This window comes from Hyperoodon ampullatus (genome assembly GCF_949752795.1).
Source record: "Hyperoodon ampullatus genome assembly, chromosome: 3".
Taxonomy (NCBI): domain Eukaryota; kingdom Metazoa; phylum Chordata; class Mammalia; order Artiodactyla; family Ziphiidae; genus Hyperoodon; species Hyperoodon ampullatus.
In genome coordinates, this window is record NC_136916.1 from 127,251,018 (window position 1) to 127,274,050 (window position 23,033).

Sequence of the window (23,033 nt, forward strand, 5' to 3'; positions counted from 1 at the left end):
AAATCTTTCAAAAGAAACTGGTGGGATGATAGTTATCATCTCCTTCTACTATTACCATTCTAGATTGCTCTCATCCTGGGCTAGTACATCTTTTGGTATAAGTAGCTTACCTAGTTAGGCTACCAGATCTTTGTCACTGAGGATTTTGAGCCCCTGGTAACCGTGCTCTTCTCAAGCTATTACTGATGCATTTGTCTGTTTACCATCAAAGCTGGACAACAGAATAGCAAGAAATGACTCAGTGGATCAACTGCGTATGGAATATATTATTGCTGCCTCACTGTGTAACGACAATCTTACCTTCAAGCTGACTATATGGGCCAGTTACTCCTGCCAGGATGGTGACTCCTCTTTTCTGCTATTTTCTGACACAGGAAGCCTAAGGTAACAGAGTAGCAACCATGTCTTGAAGATTAATGGGACTCTTGCTGTGTCACTTAATCAAAGCTTTTCCCTTTCTGAGAACTAGAACTTCTAAACTGGCAGAGAGACCAGAGTTGTGGGGAGGGAAACATAGATTCCCCAAGTGGATCACTGAATGTGATGGTAGTAAGTAGGATCTCTACTTGATTCCTCCTGAACCTATATATTCTCCAAAAACAAAAACAAAAAAAAAAGAAGAAATAAAGAAAAAGGAAAAGAAAGAAGGAAAGAAAAGAACAAAAGCATCATATAATAATGGTCATCGATTTAGGATGTATCCTGCATCACAGAAGATGGCACTCCCTCCTTACTGGATATTATCTCTCCAAGACTCAGCTGCCTCCTCCAAAGGTCATTCTATCATTTTAGTAAGTTAATTTTTTTATGTGGTATAGAATATGATATGACTAGAGATTACCATGGCAATGCTCCCACTGGTATATCTTCACTGCTATAAAATGTGCTTCTGGTCCCATGAGTGATTAGGTAGGATCATGTATTAAGAATAAAACATTCTAAAAGCCTTTGGATAGGGCTGATGCTAGCCAAGGTCAGCAGAAAAGTCCATATTCAGAATACATGTCAAATTTAATCAAAACGATGCACTGTCACTTTCAGGGTAAAAAAGTTGTAATATGATTAACTTGCTACCAAGGGACTGGTTGGTATTCTTGAAGGATAATGCTTTATAAAGAGGCAACTGTTGGTGTCTGTTGCTGCCAGGTTAGATATTCAGTAGTGGCAGCAGACAGACTAACCTTCATGAATGATAACCCATATTTCAAACTTATGCATAGCCTCTATCCCTGCCATTATAGCTATTCTTTTCACGAGCCTGTTATCCCAGCTATGGGTGGCCAGTGACAGAATTTGGTTGATATCAACTGTCTGCATTACTCATCTATTTCATGTTTTGTGCTGCTTCTGTGGTAGATACTTATTGGTGCTCATTAACATGCAATACAAATATTATCACACTTCATGCCACGCCCATAGGTCCATCCAAATACTTGAACAGATCTCCCCTTTCCACACAAAGTGGTTGACCAGGTACACCACCCAAGTCAAAGTTCTGTTCACTGGGAAAATTTTCCCCTTATTCCTGTCTATCAAGGACATCACAGAGTGGGGTTCTAGTGAAGCAGCAGTCCAGTTTGGGCTTGCATACATGTACTGGGCTAACTCATTATTACAGAAGCTTAGCCTTTTTTCTCCATCATTAGCTCAAAAGAGACCCTCTATGTGGCCAGGTATGAACTCAGATAGAGACACTGATCAAACACTGATAGATGCCGTAGGGGTCTGGGCACTTGCTTGTACATTTTACTTAGGTGCTTTGGCCCTGGTTATGCCTCATCTTAGATGTACCACTTCCATCTTATGATGGACTACTGATAGGTCTGCCCTATTTTATGACAGAGTGTTGGCAGATATGACAAAACCCAATGCATGATTGGCACTTCAGGCCACGTGGTCTGAAAATTACCAGGTTCAACAATTTAACAAGGAGTCCTGACTTTTTATTATATAACCATATTCAGCCTCCTGATCATCCATCTGATTTTTTTTAATTAATTAATTTTTATTGTAGTTGCTTTACAGTGTTGTGTTAGTTTCTACTGTACAGCAAAGTGAATCAGCTGTACGTATACATATAACCCCTCTTTTTTTGGATTTCCTTCCCATTTAGGTCACCACAGATCATTGAGTAGAGTTCCCTAAGCTATACAGTAGGTTCTCATTAGTTATCTATTTTATACATAGTATCAATAGTGTATATATGTCATCCCAATCTCCCAGTTCATCCCACCCCACTCCCTTTCCCCCCTTGGTGTCCATACGTTTGTTCTCTATGTCTATGTCTCTATTTCTGCTTTGCAAATAAGATCATCTATGCCATGATTTCTTTAATTGTGTATATGGGGCAATACGCTTGTTGACTATCCTCTTATTTTGCCTCAAGTGATGCTGTGTTCTATTAACCATCTCCATAGCTCTCTGTGAGTCTAGAGCACTGGATGCATTTGAACTAGCTGCTCATTAAGACAGCCGTGTCCATCTTGCTTGTGACAACTATGTACTGCCACCTAGCCTCTATTAGAGATCCTACCATCCCATCGTTATCAGGAAGACCAATTCTGTAATAGCATCTCCTGCTATGAACATCTGCCTACAGAGAACAGCCACCTCTGAGAATCAACGATGCCTGTATCTCAGTGGTCAGCACATTCCTATTGCTTTAATAAATGTGGTATCTTCTAAGCCTTTACACAGAATATACTGAGTTGATGACTTTTGTGGCTCTAACTGGTAAATTCACTCTAGCATGCTTACATATCTGAGCCTTTTGATCCCTTTTTCTACTATCTGCACAGCAGTTGTGGCATGTATACTTCTTTTTATGGGGACCACTGCTTTCCTCAAGCTTCTAAGAACCATCCTAACAGCAGCAACTATGTCCTGCTATCCTGGCCAGGGTCTGGATCGTACATCATGGGAGAATGCTCCCATATCAATAAACATTCTTTTTTTTTTTTGCGGTACGCGGGCCTCTCACTGCCGCAGCCTCTCCCGTTGGGGAGTACAGGCTCCAGACGCACAGGCTCAGTGGCCATGGCTCACGGGCCCAACTGTTCCGCAGCATGTGGGATCTTTCCGGACCGGGGCACGAACCCGTGTCTCCTGCAACGGCAGGCGGGCTCTCAACCACTGCGCCACCAGGTAAGCCCCTAAACTCTTATTCTTTATCTCCATTTGATCTTATTCTCCATCTCCAATGTTATTCAACCTTATTGTCAATCCCACTTGGTCCAGCAGCCTCAGGATCCTACTCCCTACATACTCTCCTGACTCCTACCCATAAATATTGGCTAGGATATGCAGCTTATTTGAAGCATAGCATAGGTTATTTCCTTCCTTAGAGACAAAGCATTTCTACGGTCAAATCATGTCATCTGTTGACCCTATATACTAATCTGGTGGCAAGAAATGGAGCTGAGGGTATATCCTAAGAGGGGTATGTACTACCACAAAAGGAAGAAGATTCTGCATCATATTTAAGAAAGATAGAAGTGATAGCCCCTAATTGGAAGAAATGGTCCACTTCTGTAGGCCCAGCAGGTTTAGGAATATCTAGGTTTTTAAGATCATAAACCCAGATATACCCCACCTCCCCAAGTCAGGGTTCTACTTATTCCTAGCTGGGGTTCAGCTTTGGCTGATACACTGGGACTGAGGATTCAAGACTCTCCGGAACTCTGCTATAATTTTAAATAAATTCTAAGCCTTATTATCAGCTTTTAAAACCTCTGGCTAAAGAAGATAAGACTTTCTTTATATTCTGCTACAGAGGCTTTCTTATCCTCACACATCACCTTAAACTCATGATTAATCACACAGTCTTTTATTCTTTCGCTACATTGTATAAATAGCACTCAGCAGAAACTGATTCCATTGTTCTTATAATTATTACTTTCCATTGAATTCCTCAAAAGCCTGAGATATTGAATTCACAGAGTGTTACCTTCCATTGGTACCTATCCTTGTCCACCATCTGTGAAGGTTTTAACAATTTTACCACTATAGCATTCAAGGGCTATCCACAGTCCACCTACCACCAGCAATGGGGTCCTCATTGCCAGCCAGTTAGTGCACTGATGGGTGATCTAACATTCTATTTTAGACTCTACTTTCTCAGACCATCTAGAATGTCTCCTTGAAAATATGATTCTCTGATGAAGAGATGCATTCAGGAAATTTACTGGGGAGTGTTCGCAGGATCAATTCTTGTGATGGTGTGCAGACAAAAAAAAAAAAAAGAAAAAAGGAGGCAGGATTAGGTAGTGAGGGGAATTAAACTGTAATGCATCACTACAAAGTCTCCATGTGATCCAGAAGGAGCTATAGAGTGGAGATCGTCTTTCAGAGTTGTCCAACGAAAGACAATGATCAGTCACTAGATTAGGCCTGGTGAGGAGGAGGCTTGAACTTGGGTTAGGCAGCTCCTTCCAGCTGAAGGTAATTTCATGAGACAGATTCACTTGAGAGTCAATATTTTCCAAAACTCCCAGGATATAGACAGAATACTTGCTATGCTGTTACATCTGAGGGCTTTGAAGTTCATTTTTAATTTTCTTCAGTCTCTATTTACAGTTCAGGGACCATAAGATAACTTCCTATATTTATTCAATCATCAATTTTCACACTAAGTGGCTTAGATACTATTACAAAACAACACTGGGATATTTTATGTTATTGCCGACATTTTATCTGCATTTATTTCTTCTTTTAAAATAAATTTCTTTCAGTTTTATAGGCTAAGTATGTAAAATTCAAACACCTAGAGATGATATTCATTGGTAAAGGCAAAATGTTATTTGAAACAGAGACTGATTTTTATAATTTAATGGAGGCCAAAACTCCTATTTATACGATAATGTAAATCATTGAATATATTATTTGATACCTGAATATCTGCTTTATATATATATATATATATATATATATATATATATATATATATTTTTTTTTTTTTTTTGCGGTACGCAGGCCTCTCACTGTTGTGGCCTCTCCCGTTGCAGAGCACAGGCTCCGGAAGCGCAGGCTCAGCGGCCATGTCTCACGGGCCCAGCCGCTCTGCAGCATGTGGGATCCTCCTGGACCAGGGCACAAACCCATGTCCCCTGCATCGGCAGGCGGACTCTCAACCACTGCACCACCAGGGAAGCCCTGCTTTATATTTTTTTAAATAATGAAACTAAGATGATTTTCTATAAAATATACCCCTATGTGGATAAGATCTATACCTTAGTCTTGTTGTATTCCTAGAACCTGGCATAAGGGGCAAAAGTAGTCAATAATGATCTAATAAATTAATATAAAGGAAAATTAATCTGTAATTAATATGTTCAATGTCAATTTTCAACAAGGCTATCTATACATACTACAATAATAAGGCTAAGGAAAATTCATTTTTTCCCCATAAATGCAATAGCTACCTACCCCTAACTGAAATAATTTTTTGTAAACTTTTTCTTTGGCTGATTAAATATGCCATAAACTGACAAATTAAAGTCATTTATATATATATAAAATGATGTAAGCTACCTTTCTTAACCCTAGACACTTACATGAACTGAACTGGGTAACTGATTAGATATAGGGCCGAGGAAAAGGTGGAAGTTTAGGAAGGACCTGGCTTGGCAGTCAGGTAGACAATGCACTAACTGAAATAGGAAATGTAGAGTGAGACCTATACCTGGCCATGGGAGTGGGTGAAAGAAAATGTGAAAGGGAAAGGAGTTATTTTGTTTGGACTGTGCTCAATGTCAAGCACCTGTTGCTCTCTTAATCGCAATATTTATAAGCTGGAGCCAGAATGAGGAGTCTGGGCTACAGATGTGTATCAGGAGACATCAGTATTCTCTGAGGGAATGAAACCACTCAAGAGGTGTGCAGAATGAAAAGAGGAAAGGACCAAGGAGAGAGCCCTGGTCAACATCAAGTGGAGGCAAAAAAGAAGGGAAATACCTGAAAAAGACTGAGGGAAAAGTGATGAGAGAAGTGGAGACAAAACACATTAGTGGGAAACAAAATGAATTTTAAAAGTAATTCCACGTCCTTGGAGGGGTTGGAGAGCAGAATAAATGGTGAAAAGAAATCAAGGTAAAAACAGAACTGGAAAAGGACTTTACATTTGGCAAGAAATATGTTACAGGTGAGCTTCATCAGAGCTGTGCCAGTGGAGTCATGGAACCAGCAGTCATTTCTCTGCACCTTAAGAGGTAAAATATGAAAACACGGAATAATGAATGGATATAATCCTTTCAAGAGACTTGGTTCTGACAAGAAAGAGTTAGGGAAGTAGCTGGAGGACAACATGTGATCATAAGAGTCTTGCTTTGTTTTCACTGTTTTGTTTTCCTCTTGAGAGATACATATTTAAATCTAAATAGGAAAGAGCAAGGAATTTATAAGGTAAAAAATAAAATAAAAGGGAGCTCTAGGAGAATGGCAGATGCTTGAACTAGCTAATTTTTTAAAACATCTTTATGGAAGTACAATTGCTTTACAATGGTGTGTTAGTTTCTGCTTTATAACAAAGTGAATCAGCTATATATATACATATAACCCCACATCTGCTCCCTCCTGCATCTGCCTCCCACCCTCCCCATCCCACCCCTCTAGGTCGTCACAAAGCACCGAGATGATATCCCTGTGCTATGTGGCTGCTTCCCACTAGCTATTGATTTTACATTTGGTAGTGTATATATGTCCATGCTACTCTCTGTCCCAGCTTACCCTTCCCCCTCCCTGTGTCCTCGAGTCCATTCTCTACATCTGCGTCTTTATTCCTGTCCTGCCCCTAGGTTTTTCATAACTTATTTTTTTTTTTAGATTCCATATATACGTGTTAGCATATGGTATTTGTTTTACTCTTTCTGACTTACTTCACTCTGTATGACAGACTCTAGGTCCATCCACCTAAATACAAATAACTCAACTTTGTTTCTTTTTATGGCTAAGTAATATTCCATTGTATATATGTTCCACATCTTCTGTATCCATTCACCTGTCGATGGACACATAGGTTGCTTCCATGTCCTGGCTATTGTGGAGAGAGCTGCAATGTACATTGTGGTAAATGACTTTTTTTGAATTATGGTTTTCTAAGGGTATATGCCCAGTAGTGGGATTACTAGGTTGTATGGTAGTTCTATTTTTAGTTTTTTAAGGAAGCTCCATTCTATTCTCCATAGTGGCTGTATCAATATACATTCCCACCAACAGTGCAAGAGGGTTCGCTTTTCTCCACACCCTCTCTAGCATTTACTGTTTGGAGATTTTTTGATGGTGGCCATTCTGACTGGTGTGAGGTGATACCTCATTGTAGTTTTGATTTGCATTTCTCTAATGATTAGTGATGTTGAACATTCTTTCATGTATTTGTTGGCTATCTGTATATCTTCTTTGGAGAAATGTCTGTTTAGGTCTTCTGCCCATTTTTGGATTGGGTCATTTGTTTTTTGATATTGAGCTGCATGAGCTGCTTGTAAATTTTGGAGATTAATCCTTTGTCAGTTGCTTCATTTGCACATATTTTCTCCCATTTTGAGGGTTGTCTTTTCATCTAGTTTATGGTTTCCTTTGCTGTACAAAAGCTTTTAAGTTTCATTAGGTCCCATTTGTTTATTTTTGTTTTTATTTCCATTTCTCTAGGAGGTGGGTCAAAAAGGATCTTGCTGTGATTTATGTCATAGAGTGCTCTGCCTATGTTTTCCTCTAAGAGTTTTAGAGTGTCTGGCCTTACATTTAGGTCTTTAATCCATTTTGAGTATATTTTTGTGTATGGTGTAAGGGAGTGCTCTAATTTCATTCTTTTACATGTAGCTGTGCAGTTTTCCCAGCACCACTTATTGAAGAGGCTGCCTTTTCTTCATTGTATATCCTTTCATCCTTTATCAAAGAAAAGGTGACTATATTTGTGTAGGTTTATCTCTGGGAATTCTATCCTGTTCCATTGATCTATCTTTCTGTTTCTGTGCCAGTACCATACTGTCTTCATTACTGTAGCTTTGTAGCATAGTCTGAAGTCAGGGAGCATAATTCCTCCAGCTCTGCTTTTCTTTCTCAAGATTGCTTTGGTTATACGGGGTCTTTTGAGTTTCCATACAAATTGTGAAATTTTTTGTTCTAGTTCTGTGAAAAATGCCAGAATCTGTAGATTGCTTTGGATAGTACAGTCATTTTCACAATGTTGATTCTTCCAATCCAAGAACATGGTATATCTCTCCATCTGTTGGTATCATCTTTAATTTCTTTCATCAGTGTCTTATAATTTTCTGTGTACAGGTCTTTTGTCTCCTTAGGTAGGTTTATTCCTAGGTATTTTATTCTTTTTATTGCAATGGTAAATGGGAGAGTTTCCTTAATTTCTCTTTCAGATTCTTCATCGTTAGTGTATAGGAATGCAAGAGATTTCGGTGCATTAATTTTGTATCCTGCTACTTTAACAAATTCATTGATTAGCTCTAGTACTTCTCTGGTAGCGTCTTTAGGATTCTCTCTATATAGTATCATGTCATCTGCAAACAGTGACAGCTTTACTTCTTCTTTTCCGATTTGGATTCCTTTTATTTCTTTTTCTTCTGACTGCTGTGGCTAAAACTTCCATAACAATGTAGAACAACAGTGGGGATAGCAGGCAACCTTCTCTTGTTCCTTATTGTAGTGGAAATGGTTTCAGTTTTTCACCATTGAGGACAATGTTGGCTGTGGGTTTATCATATATGGCCTTTATTATGTTGAGGTAAGTTCTCTCTATGCCTACTTTCTGGAGGATTTTTATCATAAAGCAGTGTAGGATTTTGTCAAAACCATTTTCTGCATCTATTGAGATGATCATATCGTTTTTAACCTTCAGTTTTTTAATATGGTGTACCACATAGATTGATTTTCCTATATTGAAGAATCCTTGCATTCCTGGGATAAACCCCACTTGATCATGGTGTATGATACTTTTAATGTGCTGTTGGATTCTGCTTGCTAGTATTTTGTTGAGGATTTTTGCATCTAAGTTCATCAGTGATATTGGCCTGTAGTTTTCTTTCTTTGTGACATCTTTGTCTGGTTTTGGTATCAGGGTGATGGTGGCCTCATAGAATGAGTTTGGGAGTGTTCCACTCTCTGCTATATTACGGAAGAGTTTGAGAAGGACAGGTGTTAGCTCTTCTCTAAATGTTTGATAGAATTCGCCTGTGAATCCATCTGCTCCTGGGCTTTTGTTTGTTGGAAGATTTTTTTTTTTTTTTTTTTGGTGGTATGTGGGCCTCTCACTGTTGTGGCCTCTCCCGTTGCGCAGCACAGGCTCCGGACATGCAGGCTCAGTGGCCATGGCTCATGGGCCCAGCTGCTCCACAGCATGTGGGATCTTCCCGGACTGGGACACGAAACCGTGTCCCCTGCATCGGCAGGCGGACTCTCAACCACTGCACCACCAGGGAAGCCCTGTTTGTTGGAAGATTTTTAATCACAGTCTCAATTTCAGTGCTTGTGATTGGTCTGTTTATATTTTCTATTTCTTCCTTCTTCAGTCTCGGAAGGTTGTGGTTTTCTAAGAATGTGTCAATTTCTTCCAGGTTGTCCATTTTAATGGCATATAGTTACTTGTAGTAATCTCTCATAATCCTTTGTATTTCTGCAGTGTCAGTTTTTACTTCTCCTTTTTCATTTCTAATTCTATTGATTCTTCTCCCTTTTTTTCTTGATGAGTCTGGCTAATGGTTTATCAATTTTATTTATCTTCTCAAGGAATCAGCTTTTGTTTCATTGATCTTTGCTACTATTTCCTTCATTTCTTTTTCATTTATTTCTGATCTGATCTTCATGATTTCTTTCCTTCTGCTAACTCTAGGGTTTTTTAATTCTTCATTGTCTAGCTGCCTTAGGTGTCAGGTTAGGTTGTTTGAGAGGTTTCTTCTTTCTTGAGGTAGGATTGTATTGCTATAAACTTCCCTCTCAGAACTGCTTTTGCTGCATCCCATTGGTTTTGGGTCGTCCTGTTATTGTCATTTGTTTCTAGGTACTTTTTGATTTCCTCTTTGATTTCTTCAGTGATCTCTTGGTTATTAAGTAGTGTATTGTTTAGTCTCTATGTATTTGTATTTTTTACAGATTTTTTTATTGTAATTGATATCTAGTCTCATAGTGTTGTGGTCGGAAAAGATACTTGATATGATTTCAGTTTTCTTAAGTTTACCAGGGCTTGATTTGTGACCCAAGATATGATCTATCCTGGAGAATGTTCCATGAGCACTTGAGAAGAAAGTGTATTCTGTTGTTTTTGGATGGAATGTCCTATAAGTATCGATTAAGTGCATCTTGTTTAATGTATCATTTAAAGCTTGTGTTTCCTTATTTATCTTTATTTTGGATGATCTGTGCATTAGTGAAAGTGGGGGTGTTAAAGTCCCCGACTATGATTGTATTACTGTCAATTTCCCCTTTTATGGCTGTTAGCATTTGCCTTATGTATTGGGGTGCTCCTATGTTGGGTGCATAAATATTTACAATTGTTATATCTTCTTCTTGCATTGATCCCTTGAACATTATGTAGTGTCCTTCTTTGTCTCTTCTAATAGTCTTCATTTTAAAGTCTATTTTGTCTGATATGAGAATTGCTACTCCAGCTTTCTTTTCATTTCGATTTGCATGGAATATCTTTTTCCATCCCCTCACTTTCAGTCTGTATGTGTCCCTAGGTCTGAAGTGGGTCTCCTGTATACAGCATATATATGGGTCTTGTTTTTTGTACCCATACATCCAGTCTATGTCTTTGGTTGGAGCATTTAATCCATTTACATTTAAGGTAGTTATTGATATGTATGTTCTTATTACCATTTTTAAAATTGTGTTGGGTTTCTTATTGTAGGTCTTTTCCTTCTTTTGTGTTTCCTGCCTAGAGAAGTTCCTTTAGTATTTGTTGTAAAGCTGGTTTGGTGGTGCTGAATTCTCTTAGATTTTGCTCGTCTGTAAAGGTTTTAACTTCTCCGTCGAATCTGAATGAGATCCTTGCTGGGTAGAGCAATCTTGGTTGTAGGTTTTTCCTTTTCATCACTTTAAATATGTCTTGCCACTCTGTTCTGCCTTTCAAAGTTTCAGCTGTTAACCTTATGGGAATTCCCTCATATGCTTTTTGTTGTTTTTCCCTTGCTGCTTTTAATATTTTTCTTTGTATTTTATTTTTGATAGTTTGATTAATATGTGTCTTGGAGTTTTTCTACTTGGATTTATTCTGTATGGGACTCTCTGCACTTCCTGGATTTGACTATTTCCTTTCCCATATTAGGGACGTTTTCAACTATAATCTCTTCAAATGTTTTCTCAGTCCCTTTCTTTTTCTCTTCTTCTTCTAGGAGCCCTATAATTCGAATGTTGGTGCGTTTAATGTTTTCCAAGATCTCTGAGACTGTCCTCAATTCTTTTCATTCTTTTTTCTTTATTCAGCTCTGTGGTAGTTATTTCCACTATTTTATCTTCCAGGTCACTTATCTGTACTTCTGCCCCTGTTATTTTGATATTGATTCCTTCTAGAGAATGTATAATTTCATTTATTTTGTTGTTTATCAGTTTTTTTGCTCTTTAGTTCTTCTAGGTGCTTGTTAAACGTTTCTTATATTTTCTCCATTCTATTTCCAAGATTTTGGATCCTCTTTACTATCATTACTGTGAATTCATTTTTCAGGTAGACTGCCTATTTCCTCTTCATTTGTTTGGTCTGGTTGGTTTTTACCTTGCTCCTTCATCTGCTATGTGTTCTTCTGACTTCTCATTTTGCTTAACTTACTGTGTTTGGGTCTCCTTTTTGCAGCCTGCAGGTTCATAGTTGCCATTGTTTCTGGTGTCTACCCCAGTAGCTAAGGTTGGTTCAGTGGGTTGTTTAGGCTTCCTGGTGGAGGGGACTGGTGCCTGTGATCTGGTGGATGAGGCTGGATCTTCTCTTTCTGGTGGGCAGGACCACCTCCGGTGGTGTGTTTTGGGGTGTCTGTGACCTTATTATGATTTTAAGTAGGGTCTCTGCTAATTGGTGGGTTTGTGTTCCTGTCTTGCCAGTTGTTTGGTCTAGGGTGTCCAGCACTGTAGCTTGCTGGTCGTTGAGTGGAGCTGCCTCTTAGCATTGAGATGGAGATCTCTGGGAGAGCTTTCACTGTTTGATATTACGTGGGGCTGGGAGGTCTCTGTTGGACCAATGTCCTGAACTCAGCTCTCCCACCTCAGAGGCACAGGCCTGATACCTGGCTGGATTACCAAGACTCTTTTGGGAAGTCTGAGGTCTTCTGCCAGTATTTCAGTAGATGTTCTGTAGGAGTTGTTCCACATGTAGATGTATTTCTGATGTATCTGTGGGGAGGAAGGCAGTCTCCACATCTCACTCCTCAGCCATCTTGAAGCTCCTCCTGAACTAGCTATTTTAATAAATAATCATTTTAATGGTATAATTATGATATGAACTTTTACAACTCAACATTATTTAAGATTTCCTTATCAGTAGTACGGCCCTATTTTAGGGGTTTTCTTCCAAGCTTCCAGTCTTTTAGGCTAGAAAACTTGGAATTATTTTAATCCTTCCCTATCTTTTTATCTAGGCAAGATAGTTCACCATAAAAAAAAATCAAAAATCAGTTCTTGTACATTAGATACCTGTTTGAGTAAAGGTTCACTAAGTCATGGAAGCATTTGTTTAGTCTACTCTGCACTTAAACTGGGATACTCTAGTGACATGATGAGCTAACTCATCTCCCAGCATGCACTGGCACAGTTAATCTATGTGCTTATGGCTAATCAGTTTTTAACTTCAGCTGAAGTCATGGGTGTAGTTACAAGTTAACAAATCAATTAATCTCAAAAATAACCACAGCAGTGGCACATTTTCCACAGGTGATTATTCCACCATTTGGTCCAATCTTTCTTTCTTTAATCTTTGAATTAAACCAAATGAATCTAAAAATCCAGATGGCAAAGACACACTAAATACTGTATTGGATGTAGTCTTTCCCTCTGGGAAGTTCCAGAAATCTTAAAAATCCTATGCAAAAGAAATCCAAATGTGTTTTCTTAAGGAAAATTACCACTCAACATACTTGGAGGCACTAAATTAGTAAAGTATACTACTTTTTCATTTTATGGGTAAAAATTTATGTTACTATTATAACTGTGGGATGGATGTACATAACAGTAGATAATGCTGAGTAACTAACTTGAATAAAATTAAGTTGCCTTGAAGTTATATAAGGGAAACTAATTAAATCATTGTTAGATATATCAATAACCAAGAATAAGGTACTTTATTGTAAACAAAGCTTCTGTGTCAATGATTTGTAGTACTTTCTTCAGATACCAATACAAAAGCACTGTGCTTTTAGATAAATCAATCAGAAATTTTGTGCAAGTTTGAAAACAAGAAATGTTTCATATATTTTCTGGCATAGTGATTTTTAAACAATGACTAATTTTATTTGGTAACCCATAAAAGAAAACAGACACAATGAGTACTTACAGCCAAATTCTTAACATGGGACATTTATAAGAGTGAAGCTATCTGTAAGATTTAGAATCATTCTTATTTGGAATTTTGTCCTTACTCATGTACTTACACTGGGTAGAATACACTGCATCTTTGATAATTAAAAAAATGTAACCCCATGTTTTAAATGGAGTCAAATTAAACTTAAAAGCTTTTGAACAGCAAAGGAAGTTACTGACAAGACAAAAAGATAACCTGCTGAATGGGAGAAAATATGTGCAAATGCTATGTCCAATATGGGGTTAATATCCAAAATATATTAACAGCTCACATAACAATATCAAAAACCAAACAATCCCATTAAAAAATTGGCAGAAGACCTGAATAGACATTTTTCCAAAGAAGGCATACAGATGGCCAATAGGCACATGAAAAGTTGCTCAACATCGCTAATTATCAGGGGAAATGCAAATCAAAACCACAATGAGATATCACCTCACACGTGTCAGAATGGCCATCACCTAAAAGACCACAAACAAATGTTGATGCGGATGTGGAGAAAAGGGAGTCCTTATACACTGTAGGTGAGAATGTAAATTGGTACAGCAACTGTGGAAAACAGTATGGAGGTTCCTCAAAAAACTAAAATAGAGCTAGCATGTTATCCAGCAATTCCACTCCTGGGTTTATATCCAAAGAAAAGGAAAGTATTAATTTGAAAAGATACATACGCCCCACTGTATAGCAGCATTATTTACAATAGCCAAGATATGGAAGCAACTTAAGTGTTCATTAACAGATGAATGTAATGAAGTACATTTATCTTTTTTGTATAGCTTTGGTTGGTAACGTATGGTAAAGTATACCTCATTTTCTCCTCAATTGCACATGAAGTCTTCACTCCATCAAGAAATGAATTTTGAATATTATGCAATTTAGAGGTCTAGTTTTATTTTCTTTCTTATGTAGGTACAGTATCAGCAGCACCATTTAATATTTTATTACCTCACAATGAATTGAACATCAGCTTTATTATATATTAAATTCCCATGTGTAATAGGATCTATGACTTTGTTCCTGTGCAAAATCATACTAGCATGATACAGTAGTTTTTATCTTCTGAATTCTATTAAGACAACTTTATTCTGTCCCAGCCCCTCACTGCTATTTTATTTCACCTTTCTAGGTTACTCCTAGGCTTCTGTCTTCTAATTAATGTCTATATTATTTTATTTCACTCAAACTTGAAAATTATATAAACACAAAACTCTGGAATGATTTGGGATTTCATTAAATTCATTTATTAATTTGGAATATTTTATGTCTTATGCTAGCTGTACTCATTCAAAAACATGGTATGTCTTCTCAGTAATTCAGAACATGTATTACATTCTTAAATATGAAGTAACACTTTCTTCATTTAGGTTCTATGTCATTTTTGAAAAATTTTTCTAAATATTTCATAATTTTTGAAATAATGAGTGAAATATTTTTATTGCCATTATTCATTACTAAAACAGGACTATTAATTTTTGTATACTTAACTCGTATTCAATTACTTTCATAGTCTTTCAAACATCCAAGAACTTTTTGTTAGTCTTTTGTGTTTTTATACATAAATATGTATTTTATATTGATGTTATACATATATTTAAAATATATTTATATATAAAATTGTTCTTATAATTTATCAGCAAAATTTAATTTTTTAAAAATTTACATCAATTATTTTATTTTCCTTTCTTAGAACATTTGCTAGAAACCTAAGATAATATAAAAACTAATAGTGCAAACAAGCATTCATATCTGGATCCTAACCTTACCTGAAATTATTTTAGTTTTCTCTTTTTGTCATTTAGGATTTCTAAATTGAATATTCTTGATTTAAGTACTTTTTTTTCTACTTCTAATTTATTTAGAGATTTGTTTTAAAATTAAGATGGCTGCAAAATTGTACTAATGCTTTTTAAACCCCTATTGGTGATGGGTGTATACATTTTCATATAGTGAGAAATCTATTATATTCCTTGAGTAGGGTTTTTTGGTAATATTTATTGCAAGTTTATTCTATTGGTTAATTAATTTGCTAAATTTTACTTAAATTTTTTGTATTCATTGCCATAAAAATTCATGTATAATTCTCCCTTGTGTTCATCATTCTTACATCTGTAGTGAATATCTAATTTAATTTCATAAACATAAAAAAAAATCTCTACTTAATAAATATGGCTTTGTGTTCTAAGCATGCTTTTCAACAAGGTGTATTATCTATGCTAACAAAATCATTATTCCTAATATAAGCCTAATGTCTACAGAAAACAAAATTACAATGTATAGCATTATGTAACCTTTTTCTCCATTATTTAGTTACTTAAAGAATTGAGGGCTTCCCTGGTGGCGCAGTGGTTGGGAGTCCGCCTGCCGAGGCAGGGGGCGCGGGTTCGTGCCCCGGTCCGGGAGGATCCCGCATGCCGCGGAGCGGCTGGGCCCGTGAGCCGTGGCCGCTGGGCCTGCGCGTCCGGAGTCTGTGCTCCGCAACGGGAGAGGCCACAACAGTGAGAGGCCCGCGTACCGCAAAAAAAAAAAAAAAAAGAATTGAGTTTGAAAATATACATTTCAATAATGAATTAAATCTTTAATTATAATTCAGTGAACTGTGTAGTAAAAGCTTCATAAAAGTACCTTCTATATGACCATACACATTGCATAAATTAACAACAAAATAAAGAGGGCAGATAGCATTCTTGTTCCCAGAGATATATATTTATAAGCAGTATCAATGAAGAAATGTCCCAATTTACCCATTGTAGATAAAGGGGGCAGTGTATCCAAGTGAAAATTGTGTACTTTTTGGTAAAAAAATTATTTTCAAGTAATAATGAACACTGATGAGATATTATGAACTATTCCCTTAAACATGTTTTTTGTTCCTTAACAGCTACCTAGCAAAATAATAGGAAAACATGGAAAAGTACAGGGAAGGATGTTAAAAAAAAAAGCAACCCATAATCTAGATGAAAATTTAATTTGGGTGTATGTCTCCCAGTCCCAAAACCAGATTGAATATCATTTTAAATATTATATTTCTTGCTTATATCATGTGTATTATGACATCATATATTTTTTATAAACATTCACTGTATCCCTCCTACTCTCATTTTCCAGGCAGTAGTCTACGTACTGAGTTTTCAATAGGAAAGAAAGAGGGGGGGGGGGGGGGTGGGAGGGAGGGAGGGAAGGAAAGAAAGAAAGAAAGAAGAAAGGAAGGAAGGAATAGGGAGAGAGAAGGAGGGAGGGAGAGAGGGAGGGAAGAAAGAAGGAAGGAACGAAGGGGGAGAAAGAGAGAGAGAGAGAGAGAGAAAGGAGGAAGGGAGAGAGGGAGGAAAGGAAAGGAAGTCCAAAGCACTAAATAATTACTTAAATAAATAATTTGTAAAACTCACTGAATTATAAATTATGATAAGGGCTAGGAGTAAGGTATAGGATGCTATGAGAACATGTAAAAGGGGAACACATAAGTCTGTAGCATCAGGGGAGGATTTGGTAAGAGCTGGTTGAGGAGAATTTCAGGCAAAGGGTGGATTATTCAGAACCCCTGGAATGGGCAGCTTTGTGAATTCCAGGAATTGAAACAAAAGTGGCATGGCTGAAGCAAAGGCAGAGAAATGGAAGGAACCTGGGGTGAAGCTTGAGAGGTAGGCAGGGCTCAGTGGAACCAGGTCATATAGCATATTAGGCAGTGGGAAGCTTTTGAAGAGTTTTAAGGAAGGTGTTACAGACGCAAATTTGACTTATAAAAGTTGGGAGATGTTTGATGTATTTTATGATACTATGTATAAAATAGGTAACTAATGAAAACCTACCGTATAGCACAGGGAACTCTACTCAATGCTCTGTGGTGACCTAAATGGGAAGGAAATCCTAAAAAGCGGGGGTATATGTATACGTATGGCTGATTCACTTTGCTGTACAGCAGAAACTAACACAACATTGTAAAGCAACTATACTCCAATAAAAATTAAAAAAAAAAAAAGTTGCTCGAGCTGCAGTGCCAAGAAGATACTGAAAAGCAAGCAACAACAATGAATATGAGGAGACCAGTTCATATGACTGTTACAAGTATCCAAGGGACTAGAGTGGTACTAATAGAAATGGAGTAGTTGTTTTCAAATGGCTATATAATAACCCACAGTATTACTGTAAACACAATGAAATTGTAAAATAAGTCACAAATTTTGCAGAAGCAATTACATTGAGTTCGTCATGCACAAAGAACATTCTGAAGTTGATTTCATAATATGAATCATCTAATCAAGAGAGTTGTTTTAACTATATGGTCTAATACAGTTTGACTTTATTCTTTGTGGTGATCAGTATGAAAAGAAAGGCTCTACAAATGATAAATATGTAAATCCTGACAGTCAAGAGGGCTGAGGCTAATTAGAAGAGTACACAATTTGAAGGAGTCAAAGAATGTCTTGGAAATTGGACCTCTTATATTACGGTTCTCATATTTGGGATCTGTAAAGATTTGGGGAAAAAATAGGTAAATGTCTGGCTCTCATCAAGTACGAGGACTAACATTTGAACTCCATCCCTATATTTTGAGTATTACCCACCTCCCACCAAAAAAGATGAAGATGATAAATACTTTCTTTCCCAGCCTCCTTTTGTAGCCAGAGTATGGGCACATGACACAAGCTCATCCAACTGGATGCATCCACCATAAACTCTGAATAAGGAGCTATTGACAGAATGGAAGAATCCATTCCAGTGGCATGTGGTGGAGGTAGCAGCAATAATATTGAGTTTTCTGGGAAGCAGGGAGAACTGTGCTAGTGACAGCAGCCAGCGTTTGATACATGCCACAGCAGGGCACTTTGGGAAATTCAGTGTACTCTGTCTGCAGAAGTGGTAGCCCTGACCTCACTGGTTTGTGGAGGGATTGGGTGTGTGCTCCCCCATGTTGTTTAGCCTCATTTATCCCTGATTGTTTTCTAAACTTCATTCTGAAGGGCTACAAAGTTTCAGTCTACAAAGTTTTAAGTTCATTCATTCAGTTAGTTTAAATATGCCAGAGTTGAAGTCTCCTGCTTGTATGCAATGGTTTATTGAATTAGCAGTAAATACTAATAAATATTAGTATTAGTGGCAGAAGGAATAAATTAACTTTATTCCTTCTGTCACTTGTCATTGGATAGGCTATTTCTTTTCCTGCTATTGGATAAAATTTGGGGCATATTTCACAGCTTTCCCAGTTCCCTGTAGTCAGTCACAGGCACAGTCCCCTTTTTGTAATTAAAATGTCCAGTTCAATAATTTAAAAAAAAATCTTGTAAACCTTCTAATTTAGACTTTCTCCATTGCCTCCAGATGTATACTAATGTAAGCTTGATATCCTGAAAGTCTGAGGGGAACAAATGGAGGGTGAGGGGGCTTTACTTAGTGTCTTTTTCTCCCTTTGACTATTTTTGTTCTTTGACTCTTCGTTCCTATTCTCACTAGCCGCAGGAGTTAGCCCCTTCGGGCTGTAGAGATGATGACTTAGGAAGGAGAGGTAGGAACTATGAAGCCCTGACTTTTGTAGATGAAAAAGTCTGCAGATCTTAAGGTGGAACTCTTGAAATCCATCTCACTTGGCTGGAGGAAGCATTAACACCTTAATCCACCTGAGAGTGTTCAATGAAGCACTCTCAACAAAGAATTCCTTGTCTTCTAGCCCCAGGAACCAATCTAGATTGCTTATAAAACTGAAGCGGTGTGTCTCCAATGCCAGCATAGATGGTCTAGCAGCTCACTTTGTGAGAGCTATTTGGCAACTTCTAAATTGATCTTAGCCTTCCAGTCTCTGCCAAAACTGATATATACAGAGACTCAAGGCAAAGTATTCTGCTACTCTTGCAACTATGAGCCCTGACACATAGAGCTTTTTTGCCTTCTGATAAGCCTTTTTCCTAAACCTAATCCCTTATTTATTGATAGGTAAGATAAAGACACACTTTTGTCCTACTTCCTACTTTATTTCATACCTAAGAGTAGCACTGGTGGCTAATTATTAAGACAGTTCAAGTTTTGTAGGTCAATATACACTTTCTGAAGTTTTGATTTCTTCAGTTTTATAAGTAGCCCTGTTTACTACTTTAATCTTTAATTCATCCTTAGAAACTTTTTAAAAAGATATAATAGCTAATACATATATACTATTTCATCAGTCCAAAAATATGTATTTCTATATAATTATTTTTTCTATCTCAAAAGAAATGCAAGATGTATCTTCCTGCTTTTAACAACATTGGTTATCTCATCCATAATACATGCTTCAGCATCTTTCTGGTATTTGGCAAGGTATTTTTCATAGCACATTGTGTAAGAATGGGTCTTTAGAATAGAATAAAGATACCTCAAAATGAGACACAACCTTAGGTCTAGACCAGAAAGCCTGAAGGAACAAAACTGGAAACCGAAGATTATTAAAATAAAATATTAAAATTAAAAAAAGCAAAAATGTGAATCAGCTCAACGAAAACCTCACCTGAGATAAAGAGAGTGTTTTACATACGACTCCAGTGCTGGCCTGATGGTACAAGGAAAATAACTGACTTTGCACCTCCTACTGATTACCAAATGCTCCTCATTCTAATTTAAAAACTAATCAACAGGGACTCCACACAGGCAGACAAGACAATTTGTGTCAGCTAGAATATATCAGGCAGTCTAGCCCAGTATGCAGAGTATAGGATTCTGCTTTCAGCTGCCATCTCCTAATGGTCTGGGTTTAGCTCTCTGAAAATTGGAGGAAATTAGCAGTACTGCCAATGTAGACTCTGACTAGTCACCACTGGCATGCTCCACTTGTGAGAATCCACCCACCCTTATTACTGAAGTTGATACCTATTTAAAAAGTAACTACATGGGCTTCCCTGGTGGCGCAGTGGTTGAGAGTCCGCCTGCCGATGCAGGGGACACGGGTTCGTGCCTCGGTCCAGGAAGATCCCACATGCCGCGGAGCAGCTGGGCCCGTGAGCCATGGCCCCTGAGCCTGCGCGTCCGGAGCCTGTGCTCCGCAACGGGAGAGGCCACAACAGTGAGAGACCCGTGTGCCGCAAAAAAAAAAAAAAAAAAAAGTAACTAGATGAAACTAATTCTAATTAAAGTTGAATAGGAATCAATTTAACTTTCTGGTTACAAGGAGAACTGGGTAATCTCCAAGATCTCTGCTCTAGTCTTTACTAATATTGCAATCTAAGGCAATTTACTTAACCTCTTTCTGCTCCCATCTCTTCTCTTTATATAGGCTCTGCCAAGGGAAGCACCTCTGAGCCAGCTGATCGTGAAAAGCAAAAAGGACTTTCTGATTGAGTAGAGAGGGAAGAGAGCACTGGAGATTAACCAAGAGGAGAAAATCAGCATTGGTGAGCATTCTTCTTACAAGACAAAGTAGCAGAGGCCAAAGGAGCAGAAAGGAGGCAAGAGTAGCAGAACTGATTTACAATGCCTCACGCCATTCCCTTCTCTTATCTGTGAAAATACAAGAAAAGGAAGTCAGGGACTAGTGTTCTGCTGTTGAGAATGATAAAAGAATCTCAGATTTGTGACCACAAGGAATCAAATAATTGATTTTGGTCAGATTTACTGTGTCCACAGAACTAGAGGCTGTCAGTCAAAATGATCGATAAATTAGTAAATTGGGCTGGGATCTCTCCATACTAAATATTAATTGAAACTATACAAAAAAGTATTTTTAAAATAACATATTACATAGTTCAGAATATAATGCTACTAAACAGCATGAACTGAGTTCTATAAAAGGAGATATGTTTAATAAATGTGTGTGAATTTTATAGTCTGATATTAAGCTATCAACCAAGTTCAATTTTAAGGAACTGCCTCAAACTCAAATTAATTCACCTTAAGTTATATTTATACATTAAATCTAAGAAGCTGGAATTTCACAGCAAAGTAATAAAATGCTAATAAAGCTAATGGAAGAAATTCTGCCTTCAAGACACTAATTCAATGAGAGTTACATGTACCTCAGCACAGTTTCCCTTTGACTGAGAACTGATTCACCTAAAGTATATAATTTGTTAAACCTTAGCAACATTTAGACCTGACTGATGTTTATGGATATAAGTTCTATGAGACTTAAACACTAGTCTTTTATTGTCTCATTAATTATAAAACTAATTGGTCTAATTTTGGCTCATTCAAAGTCACATTAAAGGAAGATTAATTAATTCATGTTATATGTTTATTTAGTCAGTTTTCCTGGGCATTAAAATTCCCCTTCCAGGGAATTCCCTGGTGGTCCAGTGGTTAGGACTCAGTTCGCTCACTGCCGAGGGCCTGGGTTAAAAAAAAGAAAAACATTCCCCTTCCAAATGGGCAGAGTAGGGTGATAAGAAACAACTCAAAAGCTACTTTGCTTTACTTGCATATTTCAAAACAGGCATGCTGAGCATATTGAAATTCAGCTAATGCGTTCAACAATATGACCAAGAATAACATATGACAATGAGTTTCTTTTCAGAATATTTTCTTCCATTCTTTGCTCTTAAAATGCCCACAGATATTTATATAGCTACAATAAAAATGTATCTACAGTTTTTAAAATTTATTCTGCTGCCTTCAACTACCTATAAATACAAATAAAAAGATTCATATTTATTGGTAACCAACAATTTTTGCTAAGAATTTCCAAATAATAAGCTATTACTTAAATATATGAACAAAAAGTTTGTTACTAAGATATAAACCTATGGATCTAATTAAAAAAACAGTAAACATAATTTTTAAAAATACTGACATATTTTATATTTACTAATAAAACATAATGTCTTTCTACTTGACAGTTATGATAAAATGGCATTAATTATAATAGACAAGGTTTTCTATAGTTTATTAAAACCAAAAATTTCCATAGTTTTGCCCTTCAACTTTAAGTAGATTCTCTCTTGATTATACAACTTATGAATGATGATTTTTCAGAAAATATTAATCATTATAATGCAAATACATTAAATAAGTCATCCAGAAATTGAAAAATTAAATGTATTGTTACAGAACCTCCCTCCCCCCTTTTCCACATTCACACTGCTCCAGGCAGGCCAAAGCAGTACAGTGTATTATTAAATAAATATCAAATGGTAGATAAATAGAATAGTAGTTCAATTATCCTGACTTAATTTATCTATATCAGCAACCACCAGAACCAATCCTAGCACTTACACATAAACACAAAGGGCTTCTGAAGGAACAAAAAGATGTCCATGCCCTTTACTGATAGGGCCCAGCACTTTTCTTTGGCATCCAATCCAAGCTTTTAGATACAATAATAAATTGCTTCCGGGTTTAATTACTAAATTCTCAGTTAACCAAAAGTAAAATAGAAGAAAGCAACAGCAATAAGAAATCGTATTTGAAAAGGCTGACAGTTTTCTTTACTTTAATAATACTATGGCCCATAGCTTAATGAATGTTATGAATCCTTTTAATTTCATATTCTAGGGTAAAAATGAAAATAATAAAATATATCAAATAACATCATATTATTTTCATTGAAATAACTGAGGAAATCCTTATGTTTAAC

The 23,033-nt window shown here is 37.0% G+C and overlaps 1 protein-coding gene across 2 annotated transcripts in view; it reads right to left on the reverse strand.

The window, feature by feature from the left end:
* Positions 1 to 23,033, reverse strand: part of MDGA2 (MAM domain containing glycosylphosphatidylinositol anchor 2) — a gene marked incomplete at both ends in the record, with an annotated part of 734,576 nt that overhangs the window by 325,745 nt on the left and 385,798 nt on the right. The gene's annotated exons all lie outside the window — the stretch shown is intronic.